Here is a 25,090-nt window from a genome sequence, read left to right as displayed (position 1 = left end):
TGACTATTCAGCCTGTATTTTATTTTCTGGTGTTTTGTTTTTTTTTGCCAATATGTAGGACAGAGTATTTATTTGTTGAGATTTGAAGTTGCCATTTGTTTGACCATTCTGATACATAGTCGAGATCTTTTTGAAGGGTAGCAGTATTGTCGGTGGTGTTGAACAGCTTTACATCATCAGCGAAGAGAACGCAGTTGCTCTTAATATCATCACAGAGGCCATTTATGTAGAGTATGAAGAGAGTATCAAAGAGCTTTTAGAAACACCTCATTTCCGATACGTGCACGTGAGAATGAAACTCCAGCCTTCAAACCGACCACAAATGGTTTTGCCTTTAAAAAATAAATTAAAAATTAAAAAGCTACCACGTTGTGGGCGGGGCCAGAAGCCATCATGTTTGGGGCGGTCCGTAAAGTCTCTAGCTAACTTCATTTTCCCAATGTAATCTATTAATTAATCCCCGTCGCGGCAGAGCCAGTGAGGAAGGAGTAGGAGGTGCCGCTATGCAAAAGAGCATCTTTTCCAGTCCGGGCCGAACTGTTTAACCCCGAAGTCCGGCGCTGAATTGCCCGGGCAGGAACTTTTAATGCGCTTTGCAAAAATATATAATATATTTTTTGTTTCGTTTTCTCTTAGCGCTCTGCAATTAACAGTTTGCAAAATTAGCAATGCTGTTTGTCAAAAGAGAAGTCTACCCGGCACTGGCGACGGGGTTTGGGCAGAGCGTTTGCTGCTGAAGGAGGGAGTTTCGTGCTGAAAACGCGAGCAGCAACTCACCTGAGCGCAGGTGTGCAAAAGGTAAACCATCCGGGAGGATAATCCGTAAAGAATTAAGAAGGGGGGGCATGTTAGGGGAATTTGCTTTGGGAAAGGGGGTTTGAAAGCTTGACGTTCCCCTCCCTATCATTGCTTGCCCCCCCTCCTAATTTTTGTAACTATTGAAGAGGTAGAAAAAGAAGTGGATTACTCTGTTTTTGGTCAGCCACAAGTTCATCACAATGGGAAAAAAAGGAAGGGATCCCAGAATTGGATAACGGTTTCTGACTTACCGAAAGATAAAAATATCAGCGCAGCAGAGAGAGAGAAAAAAGGATAAACGGAAGAGAATGCTGTTCAAAAAATAAAAAGATAAAAAAACCATTCCAATAAAACGCCTGTCAAATATTATAGAATGTTTCAGTAGTATCTTTACAAAGACAGTCTTGTTTAGGATCCGATGCAAACAGGGAATTTATTGTTGGATGGGACTCTGAAAATAAATCTTCAGGAGTGGATCTTTAAAACGGTGCGGGAAAGTTTATTTTTATTCACCAGCAAAAGGCCAGCTTCTGTAAATATAAATCCTATAAATATGAATATAAGCATTTCTACAGGGTTAATTTAAAAAAAAAGATAATCAGTGTCTGGTAAATGTATTGTTCCAGTAGGAAAGGATTATGAGTGGGGGGAAAAAACAAGAAATCAGGAATGCTAGAAGTTTGATATTTATTTATTTACAAAATTTATATACCGTTCATCTCATTATCGGAAATGACTATTGGAAATGTGTGGCTTAAAATGCAATAAAAGCGGAAATATAAAAAAATAAAAAGCGGGCATTTTGCTAAAACCAGTCAAAAAAAGTTGCATGATTGCCTCTATAATTTGGTTAGGGACACTTTCCCAGTGTCCCCTAATAATATGACAATTGTGATAATTTCTCAGTGCGGAAGTGCATATATTTAATAAATAAGCCAATATACAATGATTCCCAGCCCTATTAGTTGCAGTGTGGAATAATAGCTTAATACAAGTTAACTGTACTTGTTCATTAAAGACTGTTTATGATATATGAAGTGATTTTGAGCAATAGGCAGTTTGTTTTTTTTCAGTCTCGTGCCAAATTCAGTGAGATTTCTTGAATTCAAATCATACTGTATATTTAAGAGTCTTGTATTAGTATAATGCCTATTGGTGATCAATAATTCATGAGTTTTACAAAAAACCAGATTCCCTCAACTATAGGCAATATAACCTTCATACCCTTGAATATAATATATTGTTTCCGTTGCAATTATATTATTACCACTATCTTCTTGAAGGGAGTTCTCTGTTCGGAATCTAATTTTCAATAACCATATAAGCAGACTCAATATCTTAGAGGGGGATATGAGGGCTTAATTATTAAATTATGTAAGTATCATTCTTAGTTTCCCAGACTTGGTGCAAATTATTCCTAGTTAAACAAGCATGGCTTAAATTCTTCATTCTGGGCAAGACACGTGGAATCCATCAGGCAATGACAGATTTAGATCAAGAAGATCTGTACTGGATCCAACCCAAAACCTATACCAGTTACTTACCCAATTTTTTTCCTTCATTATACAAAACCGCTTATTAGGAAGTCGTAGCAAACTTTGTAAACGTCATCTTTTTGAACACGGTTGTAATTTTGAATGGCCGCTGAAGGAATGTTTTTAACTTGAGGACCACCTACATTATGAAAATAATATTGTGGAATGATCTTTATGTCATTTTAACAAGTTACCTTGGATAGTTTCATCAATTTTCGTCTTCATTTTGAGTACTTCATACTTTTTGAGATTTTCAAATGTATATTTAGTACACAGGGCAATTGTAAATTTCCCTTCTGTGATGCCTAATTGTTCATAGGTCGTTAACCCAAAGAAAAAAACCTACTTTTTCCCAATTTTGGGTAATTTGCCCAGGTTTGACAAGCATTGATCTATACAGCAGAGATCTAGGAAGAAAGCCTTTTCTGCTGAATAATTTCCCCCCAGAAGTGAGGCAGGCCCCCGCTCTCCTAGCCTTCCGAAAGAGAGTTAAAACATGGCTCTGAGGCTTTGCGTGGGGGCCCCAAAGAAGCACACGGGGTGGGTTGGTGCCATGCAAGCCCTCTCTTCACCTTTATCGTCTAATTTTAACAGGGTTTAATTATTCTTTCCACTTTAAAAACTTTTATAGTTTTTTTTTTAAATTAATTCTAAAATTAGATTTATTAAAATTTTAATTTTCATGTACTGTTTTATATATTGATGTTTTATTCTAGCCAGAATCCCTCTTTGAGTCAGGTATGTGATTCAGATACATGAAATATAAAATGAAGGAAGGAAGGAAGGAAGGAAGGAAGGAAGGAAGGAAGGAAGGTATTTTATTCTGGCCCAGCGTGGTACTTTTGCGAAGCCATAATTCCTTAACTAGGAATTGGGAGCAGAAGTATTCTTGGCCTCCACTTTGATGTAATTTCTAACCACAACAACTTGTAGCCATGATTTTTCTCTAATTTCCCTTTAGAGTTGTTCCAAGTTTGTAGATCTTGTGCTGGTGAGTTCCATAGTTTTAGGTATGCACTGCATGGAGAAGTCCTGAATTTCCTACCATTTACCTCTCTAAAATATTCTGTCTCCACAAATCCTTATGCAGTGACTGAAATGATACAGTTGTGCCCAGTTTATCATACTATTATATTATCAATTTTGTTTGATGTTCCTTTCTGGGAAAGGATGAAGATCCTGTAGTTCATGTCCTTTGCAAAGTAGAACATTTTATTTCATGATATTGATTGCAGCCATTTTAAAATAGGAGAAACTTTTTGCAACATCCTAGGCGTTGAGGTTTTAATCCTGAATTTGAAAACTGGGGTACATGTTTATTATACATATTTTTAAAGTTTTTTTTAATCCCGCCTTTATTATTTTTTATAAATAAGATGAGAAACGTATCTAATACTCCTGCCTTCTAATTTTCCCATAAAAGCAACTCTTGGATCGGGTTGAGAGAGAAAGTGATTGGTCCAAGTTTGAATCTAGAATATAAAGGATTCATATTTACAACAAATGTTTAGATTGTATGAAACCACAAGGTATATTGACCTGAAAATAAATATATCAACATTCAAAATAGTTATGCTTGATAGGGAGAATGCAGGGAACATTTGCTGGTTATTTAGAAATGATGAAAAACAAGATCAAATAAATGAATTAACGTATAGGTAGTCCTCGGCTTACGACTGCAAGCAAGGCCATATATTCCATCTCTAAGCAAGGCGGTTTAGTGAGTAGTGCCTGATTTTATGACCTTTTTTGCCATAGATGTTAAGCGAATCAGTGCAGTTGTTGAGCAAATTACATGGTCATGAAGTAACTCGAGTTTCTCCCATTGACTTTCTATGTCATAAGCCTGGGAAGGTTGCAAGTAGCAATCATATGACCCTGGGACACTGCAACTGTCATAAATATATGCCAGTTGCCAAGCAAAATTTGATCACATGGCTGTGGAGATGCTGCGATAGTTGTAAATACGAGGACTGGTTGTAAGTCACTTTTTTCAGTGCTGTTATAACTTTGAACATTCACTAGATGAATGGCTGTAAGTCGAGCGTCAAATTTTAGACTGAGAAACCCAAACAAGCAAGCACGATCGAGATGATCCAATCTCTGAATGCAAAACCTTATTGAGTACATCATTTTGGCACCGATGAAAGCAAAACCAGCTCTAGCTAATTCCTACACAATTCACCTAATTAGAGTTCTCTCCCCCACCATTAGTGCAGGTCACATTGTCCAATTAAATGTCACGGTATTGTTATGAGAAAATGTCTTTGGGGTTTGGCAAACACCTGCTGGAGTGTCCTTGGTCCTCATGGCTTGTCTTCTTCATTTTGGGAGCCCATATTCCATTTCCCCCTTCCCTCCCCACTAGTTCGTTGGCAAGCTGAGAAACAATAATGGCTGCAACAGCACAAGCGCGCTTCTAACTTGACCTCAAGGATTGTAGGTATCTTAGAAACTTTTTTGTTAAAGATGGGGAAAATGAATGAAAAGAAATTCAGATGTGCAAATACTGCTAGAAACTATATGTTCCATGGCAAGGAATGTATATTGAAAGAAGCCAGAATGGCTGTATAGAAAAGGGAGTATTTTCTTTTTTTTAATGGAAGTAAGAACTGGACACGATGGGAGAAATCAAAATTAAATTGAATGCAGTGGCAGTGGAATACTTAAGAAGTACACATGATAAAGCAACCAGCAGAGAGACCAATAATTAATGGGTGCTGAATTTATTTTATTTATGTATCAAACTTAGAAATTGGCCATCTCATTCCTAGCATGACTCTGTGAGGATGTACAGTTAAATGAATGAGGATCGGATAGAGAGAGTACCAGTATAAATTATGCTTGAGTTGTTATAGAAAGAATGAAGGAAGATTGAAAGAATGAAGGAAAAACAAAGGGACCAGAGGAAGGGAAGAAGGCCTCTGAATATCATGGTTAGATCTTCAAAAAGAGAGAAGTGAATATTTAAAATGAAAAGTATAAAGCCTGTAAGTAGAAGCAATGAAGTATTGCAACAGAAGCACAAGTGGATAGTGTTGGGGTGAACTGGATTTTGCCCAGTGTCTTTTTAATTATTTCATCTTTAATTTATTTGGCTTATTCTTTCTTACTCCTTTGGGGCACCAGGCATACAATTGTTTACTCCAAAAGGGAATTGTGTGATGGTTATGTATATAAATATACGTCTGAGGTGTCATGGCAGACCGTTGGCGTTTGTGTCTTCCAGAAAATGGAGTTTTCAAACACGAATCTTTTTATTTTGAACTCAGTGTTTGGGTATATATAATGTGAGAGAAGTAACAATCCAGCGAAGAGGAAATAACCTTTGCTCATTTTCTGAGGCAGATTTTTCTGTTCTGATTTTCGTATCTTTCCGAGTTAAACCTGACACCGAAAATAAATGCTAGTATGCAGATTCCACAACTTTGGACTGGTAGCAAGCCAGTTTTAAATTGCATTTTCATAGAGTGGGAACGTGCTCTCTGAACTAAGAAAAGAAATTCAGATGTATCTTGATAGGTTCTCTTCTTGGTATCCTGTTTTAAAAGGTTTTATTGAGTACAACGGGTTTTTTTCCCCTCCCACGATCTTTGAAATAAGAAATATAATCAGTGTTCAAGATCAATATACAATCTCACATTTTGTCATTGAGAAAAGAAAAACTTTTTAGGGGGAGAATGAAAAAATCCCACCCATTGGAAAACAACTGGGATAGACTAGAAAAGGAGTACCATAGAATAGTGTTTCTCAGCCTTGGCAGGCTTAAGATGGACTTCGATTCCCAGAATTCCTCAGCCAGCAAGGAAAATGAATAAATTTTAACCAAAGATTTGAGGAATTTCTAGATTGGAAGGGTGATGCTGATGTGGGTATTTGACTTACACAATCACAACAATTTGCGACTAAAATTCCAGGCTCCATTGAGTCGTAAGCCAAGAACTACCTGTATCTTTTGTATAGTGCTGGGGAAAAAAGTTTGGAACACACTATAATAAGCACTACTTTAGCCAAATAGATGCTGATGAGCAGGAAGTCCAGGGGGTTGTGGAGTCATAATAAGGTTGACTCAGCCTTCCATTCTTCCCAGGTCGATAAAATGAGGACCAAGATTGTCCGGGGGCAATATGCTGACTTTGTAAACCACTTAGAGAGGGCTGTAAAGCACTGTATATAGGTCTAAGGTATAGGTCTAAGTGCTATTGCTATAATTTCAAGGACAGGCTGTAAATAGCTTATCTGAATTTTAAAGGATTATTAAGTGAATGGTTATAAATTGAGAACTACCAGTAGTATGGGCATGGAGGAGCGTGCAACCACCTTAACAATCACTAGGAATGAATGGATCACCTTGGATTCGTCTAGACCACAAGGTTGGCTGGGGAATTCTGGGAAGTGAAGTCCACTCACCTTCAAGCTGTTAAGGTTGAAAAATGTTAACACACACACACACACACCTGTCAATTAGCAACCTACGCTAAGCAGAACACGCCTTGCGGGCTGCAATGTCATAGGAGGACCACAAAGGCTTGAAAAAATGTTATGATTTAATTTTTTTTAATCTTTAAATCTTGAGTTATGTCTTGGGAGAGTGTGTCTGTGGCCACGGTCTGTGGCTACAAAAGGTATTTAAAGGGAGTCCGTGGTGAAGAAAAGGTTGAGAACCACTAGTCTAGGCTATCAGTACTATTAGTCAATATAATTTTCTGTTCGTTTATTTTGACTTCTTTGAGGTCCTTTAATGTTATTGGATGATCCACTAAAACTGTCAGTAGGACAGTCCATGAACCCACTGAAGCCAATAAGCAACATTATGTTTTGACCAGAGAGCAGTTTGTTTCTCCAAAAATCACAAACTCATATTCTTCAACACCAATACCTTCTCCTAAAATTATTATTGTGAAATCCCCAAAGTATCAGAAACAATTGTAGCTTTTAAGTAAAGAGATATAAATATATATTTAAAGTGATGCATTTTTACATCTCCATCATTTCTAAATTAGTTTTTTTTTAGAATCCAGACAAGATGGATAAGCAAGTATAAATATATTAAATGCATGCATGTATAAATATAAGTTCCAAAATAAAGAGTTGTAAGTGTTGAATAGATAGAAAGGCAGGAGGACATAAATTCAATAATAAGTACATTAAAATTCAAAGATCCATGTCAGGCCCTGGGGTGATATTAAAACTGTGGACAAGAAAACTCTAGAAGAATTTTATACCACGGGGGCTACTGCCTTCAATTGTCTCTCCCTCAAAATCATACTATATCTCAAGATTCTGTTTGAAGAGAATTTGATATAAGTAATGTTCAACTTACCACCGGTTGCTTAGCGACCGTACAAAGTTATACTGGAACTCCCAAAAGGTATTTACAACCCAGTTAAGAAGTTCCGACGGCCAGTTGCTCCCAGCCATCCTCTACAATCATATGACTTCACTTTGGGGACTTGGTAATCAGCTCACAATTATGGCTATTATTATTATTATTATTATTATTATTATTATTATTATTATTATTATTATTATTATTCGTAATAAGTTATTTGCCATTTATCTTGCCATGGGGCTACTCTAAGTGGTTTAAAATAATAAAAAGGAAAATGAAAAGAGTGTAAACAGAACAGATCAGAAATAAAATAACAGGACAATAAACACACAATGACAAACGAACACGGTGAGAATAATACATTAATATTGTCCCGGTAATGATGGTGAATTATGAGAGTCAGCTATGCTGTCAGGATTCCAGAGTTACCCCAATTAAATCATGAGTCTCAAGCCAGACTTCCAAAACTTCAAAAGGATTTATTGGGAATTAACATGTCCGGCACTGCCTGGGTGTAGCCAACTCTGAGACACAGAATTCATTGTCACCCTTGACCCTGGTTTTCCCCCCACCCCTGGGTGTATCGTAATTCATATTCTCCTATGGGACACATCCATAGCCAAGAGTCATCAATCATGTTCCCCAGTTAGATATTTGTGCGGCAGAAACTTCAGTCACCTAGTTACTATTTATGGAATGCACTTTCGATTTCCAAGCTGCCACACTGCTCTTTCAAACCCCTTTCACCCCTCCCTTTCTGTTGGCAACTCTAAAAAAACCATAGAAATATTTTAGGAGTTGACATTTATGATAAACAAAAAGATGGATGGGTGGAGAACAGAGACCCAGAAGTGGGGAGGCAGAGTTTACCATCAATTGAATAGCCACCTCCGCCATGGAATTTCGCCATCTGGTCCCCAGGCCATTTGCAACGTCCCATAGTTGTGCGATCATTTGTGATATTTTTACAAAAATCATCATTTGCTTCCCATTTTTATAAAAAAAAAATGCCCCATAGCAAACAATGGGTTTGCTTAATGACATGACAGTCACTTTAGGACTATGGTGTTTGCTTAACGACCCTTCATAAAAATGTTTTATGACATTAAGGTGGTCACCCAATGGCCTGTTTACAACCATCACAACTTATGACCATAATGTTCAGGCTCCAGTATGGTCATAAGTTGAGGACTACTTCTAAATTTTAGAGTCTAACTAGCTCACACGTGATGTGCCTGGGATTTTTTCCTCATTTAGATCCGTTGCTTGGACCGGGTTCAGTTCCTGCCTTTCCCCCCATGGACAGAGTTATGACTCTGAATTCTCCCCTGGCCTCACTGCCTGAAATTAATTTCCAGAAAACCTTCAATCTCAGGAGAGGGACTTTGTCATTGATGGAAACTTTCCCAGGGTTGCTAACTTTAGTCTTGGGTGTTTCAGCTATTGTAAGAATTAATTTAAAGATTTAACGATTTTATTTCGGGGCTGGAGCTGGCTTTTGGGAACCTGAAATGGCACGATTGAATTAGAAAGAGAAGCCATGGCTGGCCCATGGCTTCCAGACTTTGCATCCCCCAGGTGTTCTTCAAATGTTTTTGTAATCAAATATCTTCCGTTACTTTAAAATGTTTAGTTCTCCAAGAAAGAAATGTTTTATAATTAGGGCTGATCCATTCATAAGACTAGGAGTAAGCAAGGATTTAGGGCTGGAAGCACCGTTGAAATGCTATATGTCTGTGCCAGTTGTCCTCCAAAAATGAGCTTTGCTTGAAGCGACATTGCATTTCCCTTTGGTGATCTTATTTATTAGCTAAGCTTTGTATCTTCTCCAGAGTTTCATGTGATCCAATATTTATCCCCAAGCAACAACCCTGTAAGGCAGGCTGGACTGGAAATCAGCCACATTGGCCTTGGGATTGAGAGGGAGGGAGGGACTGGTCCAAATTCAGCCAATGAGCTTCTGTGACTAAGGGAGGGTTTGGAACCTGGGTCTTTCTGCTCCTAGTCCAGCACCTTCTCACTACACCTGATTGGCTGTTGGGGCTGAGAAGGAAGAAAGGATTGGCCAAATTCAGCCAAGGACCTTCTGTGGCTGAAGTGTGTACTCAAACCTGGGCCTATTTTGCATTTTTGAACTAATATATACAACCACGATTTGTATTTTTTTTAAAATTCCCATTTTTGACTGATAAATAGAAACACAGAGGTAGATACAATATATACATGGAAAATAATATTTAAAATGTAGTGTAATCTCCAAGCATATGTACATTTAAAAATTCTTATGTTCAACAAATTAAATTGAACACGTTCACAAAATCAGAAACTGAGGGGAAAAAACTGGATGGATTTTCAACAGGGAAAAACTTTAAAAAATGGAACAAAGATATCCTGGTCTCTTGTCTGCTTGTATAACTCTCCTTGAAATGGATAATTATAGAGATGTGTCTGCTTCAGTGTTTTTAATTCATAATATTTGTATATATTCTTTTATTTATTCTTATGATTTATAGACTGCTCAGTTTTTGAAAAGTTCTAAGTGACTAAATTGGGGAAAATTAGAAGAGAGGAAAAAAAAGATCAAATCTCCAAGCACAGCCATGGAATTTCCTGACCATTGACAAATCAACGAAAACATATTAATATAAATTTAATATTAATATAAATTTAGGACTAAATGAGATATTGAATTATGGGAGGGAAAAGTGTGTTCTATGGATTTTCCAGTTCCAATTTTATATATCTTATTTTGCTACTCGCTACTTGTGAGAATATTGTCCATATTTGACAATTGGAGATAGACTGCCTTTACAACTGGACGCTTCATTTAAATATCGTAACAGAGAGCTGTGGATATTGTACATCACACTAAATGTGTCTTCTTTTTCAATTCATCTTAGCCATAACTATATTATGCTTTAACAAACACCAGAGCAAGACTAATGTTATCAAATCAAGATTATTTCAAGATTAGTGTGTACGTTAAGGGGGATTTCAGTGTGAAATCTTCTAATAACGGAAATTTTACACCAATGTTTCTCTTCTCAACAACTTTTAAGATGTGTGGACTTCAACTCCCAGAATTCCCCAACCAGCATGCTAGCCAAACATTTTTCAGTCTAACAAATTTGCCAAATGACACAATAAATTTTACATACTGCCTCCAATGAGTTGAATTAAAGCTCTTGATAGCTTTATAATAATATTTGTTAATCTAAACAGGTGCAGCTAAACTCTTTCTGATTTTAAATAAATAAGGAAACCTGATAAGCTAAAGGCCTTCAAAAACTTTTTGGCCAAATTGAAATTTTCTTACTATTATTTTATTTATTTTAACTTTACTATTGATTTGATTTAATTTGTCAATCACTTACAAGATAATAGATATAAGTATAAACACGAGTAAGAATACAGGAAATAGATATGAATAAATGGGGACAATAGGACAGGGACGGTAGGCACGATTGTGCACTTATGCACACCCCTTACAGACCTCTTAGGAATGGGGTGAGGTCAATAGTGGATAGTTTGAGTTTATTTTAGTACAATAAGCTATAATATATATAGCTTTTTTCCTTCACTGTATAATTGGTCTCTTTTTTCCCTGTTGAAGCTAGTTTGTTTTGTTTTTGTATTTTGCTATGAAAAAGGAATACTGTATAAATAATTTCTGAAATGCTTTAGCAAATGCATTTAAGAGTGACGTTCTGGGATGTGACACCATCATCATCACCAAAAAATCCATGTTGCTGGGCCTCCAGATATGAAAAGGAAGCAGGAAGCAAAGAAGACAGTGGCCTTCAATATTATTGTTATTATGGTTCACGATAATCTATTTCACCACACAGTCAGCCAGATGTTCAGACTGGATTTGGCATTTTTGTCCGCCTATCAAATCCTTCCCAAGTCCTGGGATAAACAGATGTAGATGTTTGATGATGTTACAGATATTTGTGGCAGGATGTAAGCTGTTCCGAGTACAGCTGCCTTTTGCAATTGACAGATGGTGAGTTTGTCAATGTTGATAGTGTTTAAATGGTGCTCCAGTTCTTTTGGGACTGCACCCAAGGCACCTATTACAATTGATACTACCTTTGCTTGCTTTACTATAGATTTACAATGTACAAATACACCTTTCCTTCCAATAGTTCTGCAGCTGCTGGCCTTAGTTGCCCAGTCAACAATCCTGAGTCCTGTAGTCCATTTTTCAGCAGATGTTCAGGAACTCCAACATCTAGCACAGTCGTTGTTAATCTGGTATGGGTTTCTGTAATTTACCTCTCACCATATTTTTTATGGGAGAGACACTGTTTGACTTCCCTGATGAGACCTGTCCAGTATGGTTGAGCCTCTGACCTAGCTCCCATTTTCCTCAGAGCACACAAGCCCCATAACCATGTCAAGGTAGTGCCGCACTGGAAGTTGTTATATGTATGGAAAGTTAGATTTGCAATCTCAGACTGGTGGAAACTTAATACCCTGTTTCTCCAACAATACGGCCTCCCCCAATAGGAAGTCCCAGCATGTTTTATAGGCATGAAATGAAATTAAGCCCCTCCCCCCAAATTAAGGCCTATATTAAAACATGCAAATGGGGGAATGGTGGGGGCTTGCTATTAGGAAGTACTTTGTTGCACACCCGGATATGGTGCTGCCTGCGCTGACCCCGACGAAGTGCCCCACCAACGCCGAGGTCAACATCCAAGCCATCGCGCCCGCCTGAAGATGCAAGGGGAGATTAAGTCACCCCAAAAGACAACCTAGCCATTTTTTCGGGGCTCAAAAAAAAAAAAGACCCGGCCTTATTATATGAGAAACATGGTAATTCAATCGCGGTAGTTGATTTTGCCATCTTAACCAGTTCCATTAAACTTCACCATCCATTCTCCATTGTGAGAATCTGTAAGTCTCATCTCAGTGCATACAAATCTTGTTGCAGTTATATATAAAAGCAAAGTTCTGTGGTTTTCTTCTCCCAACTACTTCCAAGCAGGGTGGGTTGGGTTTTTTTCTTGTACAATTAAGCTGTTAAGGCCTAATAAATTCAGTATTTCCAGATATCAAAAGAGCCGTTTAGGTATTGCTCTGAGGACTTTGTGATTTTGTGATTTTGGTATAACAACTGGCAGGTAGGTTGTACAATCAGCCAGATGTTCAAAATGGATTTCGGATTTTTAGCCTCCTTAGATTATTATTTAGATTTAATATATAGTCACCCCTCGTCCGAGTTAGACAAACAAACAACTGGGAATAACTTTAATTGTTTGCAAACTTATCTAATTGTTAGGATATCAAATAAACAGTTTACTACAGTCTAAGACCAGATCATACAAGTTAAAACAATCAAATAGAATTTGAAAATGCAGTAAAGTCTCATTAATTAGGTAAATCACATACTGTACTTCAGATGTTAGGTCTCATGGTTGGGTACAGAATTCATCAGCCCTGTAAAAGCAATTTCAAGATTGTTGTCTTTTAGGAAAACTTCTCGGTACCGTTCATCTAAATGGGCAAAGTGTCCATCTATTAAGTGTTAAATTATAGATAGTCCTTGATTTACAACCATTTGTTTAGCAACTGTTTGAAGTTACAAGAGCACTGAGAAAAGATGACAGGTTCTTGCACTTAATTTGCAGCATCCCCATGGTCACACAATCAAAATATGGCCACTTGTCAACTGGCATGTATTTATGGTGGTTGTAGCATTCCAGGATGTGACCATGGGGATGTTGCAGTGTGAAAAACAGTCATGAGTCACTTTTTTCAGTGCCATTGTAACTTTGAACGATCACTAAATGAACTGTTGTAAGTCAAGAACTATCTCTTCTCATTCCTTATTAACCGTTCCCAGCATATCTTGAATTGGACAGTGGTCTCTTACAAAGTAAGAATATTGATTCTGATTTGGACTATACAATTTCAGGCCTTGCTGTTTTTTTAAAAAACCACCAAAACATTGTAACTATTTAAAAAACCCTGTGGTCCGATATATTGCTTTGCTGTTTGATAATTGGAGAGTTGTGTTTTAAAATTGCTAGTGAGACAGTCTAAGACCATGATGGTGAACCTATGGCACGCATGCTGGAAGTGTCATGCAGAGCCACTTCTGCCGGCACGTGAGAGGTTGCCCAGAAGAGCCACACTGCGCATGCATGCGCACTGCCCGCCTGACAGCTGATTGTCGGGTATCCGGTGTGCATGCGCAGAGATGCACGGGGTGCAGGGGGGTCTCGCGTGCATGTGCAAGGGGCATGGAAGGGGCCCACACACATTGCCTTCTGGGTACTGGCACATGCAATTTTCGGCACAGGAACCCCAAAAGGTTAGCCATCACTGGTCTAAGATTTTTTATTATTATTATTATTTATTTTATTTTACTTTATTTCATTTCACTGAAGAGGTGAGATTTTTCAAATATTTTAAGCAAATGAGGCTTGCTGGTTCAGAACATTGATGTAGCCTGGCATCTTTGGATATTGAGATGGGCAGCATATAAATTTAATAAATCAATCAATAAAACTTTTTCTGGCTCTAATATTTCTGGGAAGCAAAGTATTTCTCCTTTGCATTTTTAAAACTTTCTGGAAGACAGACTGCCCCCTTCCAGGGTAGATCTGTTGAGACTTGAGATGAGATTTTGAGAGGTCTTTTGTTCTTTTGTGAAGGCAGAATGCAATTTTTCCCGCCTGTCTAAATTTGTTCCCCTGTCTGCTTTGCACAAAAGGCCTGTGACAGGAACTGCAAATGGGGAACTGTGGCACCCCCTTAAAATAAACTGTGACTTTCACTCTTTGTCACTCCAGAAATTAGCCAGAATTGAGGCAGACAATTGTGTTCTGCTTAGTGTAGGTTGCTAATTGACAGGGATGTGTATGTGTTTTTGTGTGTGTGTGTGTTAACATTTATCAACCTTAACAGCTTGAAGATGTGTGGACTTCACCTCCCAGAATTCCCCAGCCAGCTGTCTGGGGAATTCTGGGAGCTGAAGTCCACACATATTCATGTTACCAAGGTTGAGAAATAACTTGTGTATGTGAAGGAGTGAATAAACATATAAATATTGGGGAAAATATTGGGGAAAATGTTTATTGCGGCAAATATTGGGGCATTTCATCTGCTTCAAAGGTACAGAATGAATTTAGAAAATGCTTGCAGTCAAAATCTTAAACCTGGATTGTCAATGAGCTTGTGAATATACCGTTAAATGTCCTTCACCAAAAGGCCAAGTATTAATTTGGAGTTCTATGTCAGGATTCCAGCAATTACCCCAATTAAATCATGAGTCTCAAGCCAAACTTCCAAAACTTCAAAAGGATTTATTGAGAGTTAAAATGTCCAGCACTGCCTGGTTGTAGCCGACTCTGAAACACATAATTCATTGTCACCCTTGATCCAGGTTTTCTCCCACCCCCTAGGTATATCATAATTCATATTCTCCAATGGGACACATCCATAGCCAAGAATCATATCAGTCATGTTCTCCAGTTAGAATTTTGCATGGCAGAAACTTCAGTCACCTAGTTACTACCTTGGAAAACATTTATGGAATGCACTTTCAGTTTCCAAGCTGCCACACTGCTCCCCCCTCCCTTTCTGTCGGCTACTCTAAAAAGACCATAGAAATATTTTATCAATTGACATCCTAGTTTATTGACTAAAGCCAGCTGTACAACCCAAAGCCATGAATTGGCCAGCCAGATTTTATCCTATAGCAAGTCAAGTTATAGTCAATAGCACGAAGATAAATTTGAATCTGGATGTCCCTAGCTTGGTTCTGATGCACGAACCTGGAACAGGAAAATTGTGGTTACAGGTAGTCCTCAACTTAGGGCCACAATTGAGCCCAAAATTGATGTTGCTAAGTGAGAAATTTGTTAAGTGAGTTTGCTCCATTTTACGATTTTTCTCGCTAAGTGACTCAATGCAGTGATTCAATTAGTAACACGGTTGTTAGTTGAATCTGGCTTCCACATTGACTTGCCTTTTCAGAAGGTCGCAAAAGGGGTCGCATGACTCTGGGACACTGCAGCTGTCATAAATGTGAGTCAGTTGTCAAGCATTCACGTGTAAATCACATGATTATGGCAGTGGTGAGATTCAAAAAATTTTTACTACCAGTTTTATGAGCGTGGCTTGGTGGCCGTGGCAGGGGAAGAATACTGTAAAATCTCCATTCCCTCCCCACCTCACTAACCTTCTTTCCAGCTCCGTTCTCCTGTGCAGGGCAACCAAAGAAGACCCAGCCAATCAGCTGGGACTTGGGAGGCGGAGAAGAGATGGGCGCGGAGCCAGCGAGAGGGGGTATTTGCCGGTTCTCCGAACTACTCAAAATTTCCATTTCTGGTTCTCCAGAACTGGTCAGAACTTTCTGAATACCACCTCTGGATCATGGAGATGCTGCAGCGGTCACAAGTGTGAAAAATGGACATAAGTCACTTTTTTCAGTGCCATTGTAACTTTGAATGATCACTAGATGAACTATTGTGAATAAAGGACTGCATGTGTTCAGATGTTCTCCAGCAGCCACAGAAAGATGGCTAGTTTATAGAAAGTATGGAAACCATAGCCAAGGAAGCTTTTTTTTTTTTTGAAAAGAGTCTTATATTATCAAATGTTCAATTATAATTCCTGTTGTAAGATAAGTTTATCTCAAACTGATCCTTTCTGAGCCAAAACATATTTCTCAGTGCAGAAGAGGCTGGGGGTACCAATAGGCCTGTATATCCTAAAAGTTTATACAAGTTGAGAAAACAGTTTTAGTGGAGGGATCTTGGGGGATAAAACTCCCTCTTTCAAATAGCAATTCTGTACTAAGTCTCAGTTGCAACAAAATGTAATAGAAAATTTTGATTTTCTCCTGTCAATTGGTAATTCTAAATATCCAAAGAATTTATCCAGAGGGTCATGGTGTGTTGATCTTCTTTCACAAGGGATTTTAAAAACAAATCTACAATTTGAGAGGTACGTGTCTCAATCAGAATCTCAGGCTGTTTACATCATAGGACATTGACATTGCACCTCCCACCTTGCAATTTGGATAAACAGACCTGGTGCAATCTCCTTCCAGTCAAGGGGAATACAGGCAGTCCTCACTTAATGACTGCCCTGTTTAGCAATCATTCAAAGTTACAACAGCAGTCACAGCATCTCATTGTCACATGTTCACCTTTGGGGCAGTTCAAAACTGGCTTCTGACAAGTCAGTGGAGCAGTTGGCAGTAAACCTCAATTGTGGTCACAGTAGTGGCCGTTATGTGAGGACTACCTGTAGAGCAGGGCTGTCAAACTCAAGGCCCATGGGCCAGATTTGGCCCCCAGGGTGCTTAGATCTGGCCCGTAGGATCGCCCTGGAAACAGCGAAGGGCCAGTGCCTCTGCCAGCGAAAACAGAGCTCAGGAGGGCCACTCTGTTTTTGTTGGCAGAGGGTTGTAGGAGGCCATCACAGCCGAAAATGGAACTCGGCAGCGCTCAGGCCACAGGTTCCCCCAACACAAATGATGCCAAGCTGGCCACACCCACCCTGGCCACCCCAAAGCCAAACCCAACCCTGATGCAGCCCTCAATGAAATCGAGTTTGACACCCTGCTATATATATTGCGCAATTAACGCCAAGATTAACACTTGACCAACAATCAAATAAACAATACCCCTATGAAGGGATTACTAAAGCAGACCAACATGCTATTCAGCTGTCTCTGGCTCTTGGCGATTCTATGGGTCATGTCTTTTCATATCTTCTGATCTTGCACTACTTCTTTGAGTTTTTCTGTGCTCTGGCTGATGTCAGCTTTGATGTGTCTGGCCACCGTGTTTTTAGACAGCTTGGTTTCCTTTTACCGCTAACTTTTCCAAACATAATTGCCTTCTCCAGCAAATTCCCCCACGTGTCACGGCCAAAATGAGTGAGATTTGATTGTTAGTCACTTTTCCTGTTCAAGGAATATGCAGGAGCCCTCTCCAGAATCACAACTCAAATGAGTCAATTGCCTTCTGTATTACCCTTTTTTAAGGTCCAACTGTCACAACCATAAAAATATATCTACAGACCCCACACATCCTGGACATAAATTGTTTCAACTCCTACCCTCAAACTGACGCTATAGGGCACTGCACAACAGCACAACTAGACACAAGGACAGTTTTTCCCCGTATGCAATCACTCTGCTAAACAACTAATTCCCATAACACTGTCCAACTATTTGGTAAGACTGTATTACTATTATTCTTCTCATCCTTTTTACTCCCTACCTCTTCCAATATGACTATAACCGTGTCGCTTGGATCTTTACAATTTATATTGTTTACTTGTTCTCTAGTATGATTTGACTGCTTATTAGTAACCTGTGACTATCACTAAGTATTGTATCTTATGATTCTTGATGAATGTATTTTATTTTATTTTTTCCTTATGTACACTGAGAGCTTATGCACCAAAGAGAAATTCCTTGTGTGTCCAATCATACTTGGCCAATAAAGAATTCTATTCTATTCTAATTCTATTCTATAAAGTAGCTATGGGGAACTCAGTAGAGCGGAGCAACCTACGCAGACAAGCAAGCTAAGAGTAAACAACAGACTTCTCAAGACCCACCAAGACCACTCCGGAGTCATTAACGGTGATAGAGTAAGCTACTGGTATATAAAAATAAGACCAAACCCTATTTTCTTGTAGCACTGATGGTGTTACCTAGTTTGGTAATAAAACGTCTGCAAAAAACCCACCAAACTCAGAAAGCATCAAGAACCCCACTGAGGCAATAGTCCTGCATTAGGCATGGAGAAAGGACTTTCTCTTTGGTGGCTTCCAAATCATCTTCCTGTGTGTAAAAAGAAGCGAAGGACCGTTGTCCTCCTAACTTCTAACGTCAGAAATTGGACCAAGCAACAATCTCGAAGCAAACACAGCCACAGACCCTCACAATCATTGAGAAAAGGGATCTAAGCTTAGCTCCATTTGCTGCATCCTGGTTTTTTTTTTATATATATATACAACTTTAAAAGCACAACTACAGTGATGTGGGAAAATACCCGAACAAAGCTGAATGCCATATATATATATATATATATATATATATAATATAATATAATATACATATATATATATATATTGCTCTGCTGTAAAACTCAGGGAGCGTCTCTCTCTCTCTCTCTCTTCCTGGCTACCTATTCTTGTGGTCACAACAGAGTCGAGGCTGGCAGTTTCCTGCTGTCTGTTCTATTTTGAACTTGGCTTGGTCGGACGCTCTTATTTTTGACTTTTGTTTCCACATTATTCTTCAGGATTAAATGTTTTAGAAATGCAAACGAAACAAGGAAGAATGGCAGAATACAAGCCTCTGGGCAGTTCCCCAAGGGCACATTTGGGGTTTCTAAATAGAGGGCCAGATTTTATTTAGTGATAGATTTTAATTTCTGGGCTCCAAGATCACCACAGATGGTGACTGCAGCCAAGAAATCAAAAGATGCTTGCTCCTGGGGAGGAAAGCTATGGCAAATCTAGACAGCGTACTAAAAAGCAGAGACATCACCCTGCCAACGAAAGTGCGTATAGTCAAGGCTATGGTGTTCCCAGTTGCAATGTATGGCTGTGGAAGTTGGACCATAATGAAGGCTGAGTGCCCAAGAATTGATGCTTGTGAACTATGGTGCTGGAGAAGACACCTGCAAGTCCCTTGGACTGAAAGGCGATCAAACCGGTCAGTCCTAGAGGAGATCAACCCGCTCCTTAGAAGGCCAGATCCTGAAGAAGGAACTCAAATACTTTGGCCTCCTAATGAGAAGGAAGGACTCACTGGAGAAGAGGCTCATGCTTGAGAGCAATAGAAGAATAGGACAGCAGAGAATGAGATGACTGGATGGAGTCATTGAATAGAATAGAATAGAATAGAATAGAATAGAATAGAATAGAATAGAATAGAATAGAATTCTTTATTGGCCAAGTGTGATTGGACACACAAGGAATTTGTCTTGGTGTAAATACTCTCAGTATACATAAAGAAAAAGTACATTCATTAAGAATCAAGAATCATAACGTACAACACTTAATGATAGTCATAAGGTACAATCAACAATCAAATCATACTAGGAAACAGTCAAGTGGGAGGTCAGAGGATGATAGAGGATAGGAAGGCCTGGAGGAACATTGTCCATGAGGTTGTGATGGGTCAGACACACAACTTCACAACTGACAACAACAACAAAATAGAGGGCCAGTGGAATGCTTATGTCTATGTATTTGTGATGCCTGCTTGGTTATTTATGTGCTTGCATGTGCAAGAAGACGGTGGGGTTTGTTTTAGGTTGACTTTGCATCTTAAATACAGAGAAAAATGCCGTTAGTGCTTACTTGATTAAAGACTGCTCAGAACTCAGAACTCTTTATTAGCTAGTTTACAGTTATGTTTTTTTCAGCACAAGTCATATACACTAAAGGAAATGAAATCTCGTTCATTTAGAGGAATGTATGTAATGCGAATTCAAATCTTATAAAGAACTACTAATTTTGTTGAATAACTGAATAAAAGAGTTGGAAGGGGCCTTAGACGTCTTCTAGTAGTGCAAAAAGGGGGAAATTTTTTTGCATCAGGCAGTTTCAAATTGTGTTTTTGAAAGACATTAATTTCATGGTCTTAAATGAAAATTACCAATTTGTAAGGGCTGTGGTGTACAAGCAGTTAGAAGGTTGATTCTGCTTATACCAGAATTGGAACCAACTTTCTGTTGCTAAGCAAGGTGGTCATTAAGTGAGGTGCACCCCATTTTACAACTTGTTTTGCCGTGCTTGTTAAGCAAATCATTGCATTTGTTAACTGAATCTCCCAAACTGCAAACTTGTTACTATTGTCCCCATGCAAATATCTTCCGTACTTCTGCCGGGGGTTTTATCTAAAACGTTTCATGATTTTTAAAGTTTCTATTTATTTCGCTGAACTCTTCTCGTTTATCTGCTATGAATTACTTTCAAAACAAGTTTTTGTTTTCTTCAAAATCTCTTCGTTTTCTTAACCTCTTATAATCATAACAGTCCTTGCTCTTTTGTAAATTACATTACATTCTTCTGCAACCATGGTTTTTCTTCGTACCCATTGCACAATATTTTTCTCTCACTTTTTTTTTTTTGCAGCAATTTTTCTCTTCCACATCTCTCATTTTTTCCCCTTTCCCCTTTTCTTTTGTGATCCTTTTTATTTCTCAAGATTCAGTCCTGGAACCCACCAAAAGTGGGTCCATTCAACTTCCAGAATCTCGTATCACTTGTGTAGCATCCTAATTCACACTTTCTTAAATGATCAAATGAATCGCATCTTTAGATCAATATTTATTCATTTTCCCGTATAGGTAGTCCTCGACTCACGGCCACTATTGTGCCCAACATTTCTGTTGCTCAGTGAGACAATTATGAAGTGACTTCTGCCCCGTTTTATGATCGTTCTTGTCACAGTTGTTAAATGAATCACTGCAGTTGTTCTGTTAGTAACATGGTTGTTAAGTGAATGCCATCCTAAGTTGCATTAATAGAAGGATTCAATTGAGATCAAGTAAGGTACTAACACCACTCTATAAAGCCTTAGTAAGGCCACACCTAGAGTCCTGCATCCAGTTTTGTTCACCACATTACAAAAAAGATGTTGAGACTCTAGAAAGAGTGCAGAGAAGAGCAACCAGGATGATTAGGGGACTGGAGACTAAAACATACGAAGAACGGTTACAGGAACTGGGCTTGGCTAGTCTAGTGAAGAAAAGAACCAGGGGAAGCATGATAGCAGTGCTCCAATATCTGAGGGGATGCCACAGAGAGGAGGGGGTCAAGCTATTTTCCAAGGCACCTGAAGGCCAGTCAAGGAATAATGGGTGGAAAATGAACAAGGAGAGATTAGGAGAAATTTTCTGACAGTGGGAACAATCAACCAATGGAACAGAAGTTGCCTTCGGAAATTGTGGGAGCATCGTCACTTGAGACTTTCAAGAAGAGATTGGACTGCCATCTGTCAGAAATGGTATAGGGTCTCCCACTTGGGCGGGGGGTGGGTGGACTAGATGATCTACAAGGTCCCTTCCAACTTTGATTATCTATTATCTGAATCCAGCTTCCCCGTTGACTTTGAAGGTTGCAACAGGGGATCACAAGACCCAGGGACACTGCAACCATTAGAAATCCATTCCAATTGCCCAAGCATCCAAATTTTGTTCAATTGACCATGAGGATGCTACAAGTGTGAAAAATGGTCATAAGTAACTTTTTACAGTGCCGTTGTAACTTTGAACGATCACTAAATGAATGATTGCAACTCGAGGACTCCCTATACGTACATATTACTAGGCCTGGGTCTCTCAATGGTGCCATTTCTTTTTCTGTAGCCTCTCAGCTTGTAGCTGTTAGGTAGATTAATTTCACTGGGTTGTTTTTTTTTGCACAGAACATACTGCAAAATCCCCCAAAATGTATACTGGTCCTCCTGTTGTCACCATTCATTGGAGCATAAACGTGCCATTCATCACCACCCTGTGGGTTCCTATGTTAATATTTACCCCTAACAACTCAAATGGCATCAATTCCTTTCTCCTGACCTACATTTTAACCCCTTCATTCACAATTAAGCCCACCCTCTGACTTCCTTGCATATCCTCATCCACTCCAGGCCAGCCAGATTAGAGCAGGGGTCTCCTACCTTGGCAACTTTAAGACTTGTGAACTTCAATTCCCAGAATTCCTTTGCTGGCTGAGGAATTTTGGGAGTTGAAGTCCACAAGTCTTAAAGATGCTAAGGTTGGAGACCCCTGGATTAGAGCATCTTCATTCAAACTCTAGATCAGGGGTTTTCAAACTTGGAAAGTTAAGACAGAGGGCTAGAATCAAGATCATGTAAAGTGTTTATACCACTTTATGATGCCTCAGTAAGACCACGCTTGGAAAACTGCATCCAGATGTTGGGACTCTAGAAAGAGTGCAGAGAAGAGCAACAAAGACGATTAAGACAAAAACATATGAAGAACAGTTGCAGGAATTGGGTATGTTTAGTTTAATGAAAAGAAAGATTAGGAGTGAAATGATAGCAGTCTTCCAACGTTTGAGGAACTGCCACAAAGAAGAGGGAGTCAAGCTATTCTCCAAAGCACCTGAAGGCAGAACAAGAAGCAACGGATGGAAATTAATCAAGGAGAGAACCAGCTTAGAACTAAGGAGAAATTTCCCTTTTCAATTAATCAATGGAACAATCTTTCTCCAGAAATTGTGGGTGCTCCAACACTGGAGGCTTTTAAGAAAAGGTTGGATAACCATTTGTCTCAAATAGTACAGGGTTTCCTGGTTGAGCAAGGGGTTGGACTAGAAGACCTCCAAGGTCCCTTCCAACTCTGTTATTCTGTTGTGCTTATGGACTTAACAAGTAACATAACAACATAGTAACATGTTAACATAGTAACAAGGCTGGCTGAGGAATTCTGGGAGTTGAAGTCCAACAAGTTTTAAAGTCGTCAAGTTTGGAAATCCCTTTCCCTTTTTCTTAGTGTCTTGATTAGCACCCACTGCTACCCATCATTGCTTCTGTCAACTGCAGCTTTCACATCCTTTTTAGGAAGCCAGAAAAGGTATCAACTAAATCAGGGGTTTTCAAACTTTTTCAAAAGGCCACCGATTCTGTTGTTTTTTACGAAAAAATTTTTTTTAATTCCCATAACTGATAGAGAGGCAATGCTTTAGTGATAGAACATTGGTTGTGTTTGAGTAAACGCTGTTGCCATCGTTGTCGTTAGTCTTTCCCAGAACTGACCAGGTCCATGATGTGGGGTGGGAATCCAGCCCCCGATTGACTGCCTCCAAAGCAGGAATCTACCAATGTCATATTATTCCACAACAAGTCGTCTTCGACTCATGACCGCAGTTGGGACTGGAACTTCCATCGCTAAGCAATGAGGTTGTTGAATGAGTCACAACCAATTTTCCGACTACTTGCTACTGCAGACATTAAGTGATGCTGAACTTGGTTGTTCAGCAAACACGTTGCCTCCATAAGTTGTGGATGGTCCAACACTGGAGATTTTTAAGGAGAGTTTGGACAACCAGCCTCAAGTTTATTTATTTATTGTTTATTTATTTATTTATTTGATTTGATTTGATTTGTCAATCACTTGCAAGATAACAGGTATAAGTATAAACATAGTTATGAATACATGAAATGGATACATATAAGAAAAATGAAAGAAACAATAGGACAGGGACGGTAGGCACGTTGGTGCGCTTATGCACGTCCCCTACAGACCACTTAGGAAAGGGGTGAGGTCAATAGTAGACAGTCTAAGGTTAAAGTTTTTGGGGTTTGGGAAAGAAACCACAGAGTCAGTAGTTTAGGGCAGTGGTGGCTAACCTTTTGGGGTTCCGGTGCCAAAAATTGTGCATGCGTTTGTATGCTTGTGCTCCTATGCCAGTACCCAGAAGGCAATGCGCATGCCCCCACACCCTCTATGCATGGCAAAGCCCACCAGAGGACACCAAAAAAAGGCTTAGCCCAAGGATTTTCACAGTTTCAAGGCTTCTAGTTGAAGAGTAGCCGATTTCCTTGAGCAGGAGACAGCCAAGGTCAAGAGACAGAAAATGGTCTGTGTTCGTGTGAATGTTACAGGTAGTCCTCCATCTACAAACACAACTGAGCCCAACATTTCTGTTGTTAAGGGAGACAATTTGTTAAGTGAGTTCTGCCCTGTTTTATGACCTTTCTTGCCCATAGTTGATAAGTAAACCAATCCAGTTGATAAGTTAGAAAACCGGTTGTCAAATGAATCGGGCTTCCCCATTGACTTTGCTTGACAAAAGGTTGCGAAAGGGGAACACATGATTTTGGGACACAGCAACGGTCAGAAGTATGAACCAGTGGCCAACCGTCTGAATTTTGATCACATGATCAAAGGTGTTGCAACAGAGGTTGTACCTAGGAAGAATGCTCATAAGTCACTTTTTGGGGGGGCTGTCGTAACTTTTTTTTCTTTAAATATATTTTTTATTTTTTATTTCTACAAACACATCATTGCATGAACAGTGTGATTCCAGGCTGATCTTGAAGCAAAGCCACAGTGGTCACGGACCTCGCTCCAACAGCGACGGAAGTCCAGCAGGAAGTTGTGCCATCGTAACTTTGAATGGTCACTAAATGAACTGTTGTAAGTCGAGGACTACTTGTATTTCCTCTTAGTCTTAACCTCATCTTGTGGAACGCTGATGATGGTGTTATCCATTTAGATTTGTCCTACCCTTGGCGATTCTATGGAGCCAGGTCTCTCACATTTTTTGATCTTGTATTACTTCTTTGACCCAAAGATGCTTTTTTCAAGAGGCAACTGGACTTTCTGGTTTTTCTTTGAAGACGTTTTGCTTCTCATCCAAGAAGCTTCTTCATCTCTGACTGTGAGGAATGGAAGGATTTATACTCCTT

At 39.1% G+C, this 25,090-nt stretch overlaps 1 protein-coding gene across 1 annotated transcript in view; it reads left to right on the top strand.

Annotated features, from left to right (window-relative positions):
• The first annotated feature begins 470 nt into the window (after positions 1 to 470).
• The window catches only part of MEF2B (myocyte enhancer factor 2B), a 55,264-nt gene continuing 30,644 nt past the window's right edge, over positions 471 to 25,090 (top strand). Inside the window, exon 1 of the mRNA XM_026699029.2 lies at positions 471 to 798. The gene's annotated coding sequence lies outside the window, so the exon portion shown is untranslated. The remainder of the gene's footprint in view (positions 799 to 25,090) is intronic.

Source organism: Pseudonaja textilis, chromosome 1 (genome assembly GCF_049901715.1).
Source record: "Pseudonaja textilis isolate UNSWEBS1 chromosome 1, rPseTex1.2, whole genome shotgun sequence".
Classification (NCBI taxonomy): Eukaryota; Metazoa; Chordata; class Lepidosauria; order Squamata; family Elapidae; genus Pseudonaja; species Pseudonaja textilis.
Note: the sequence above shows the minus strand (reverse complement) of the source record. Positions and strands in the feature narration are given on the sequence as shown.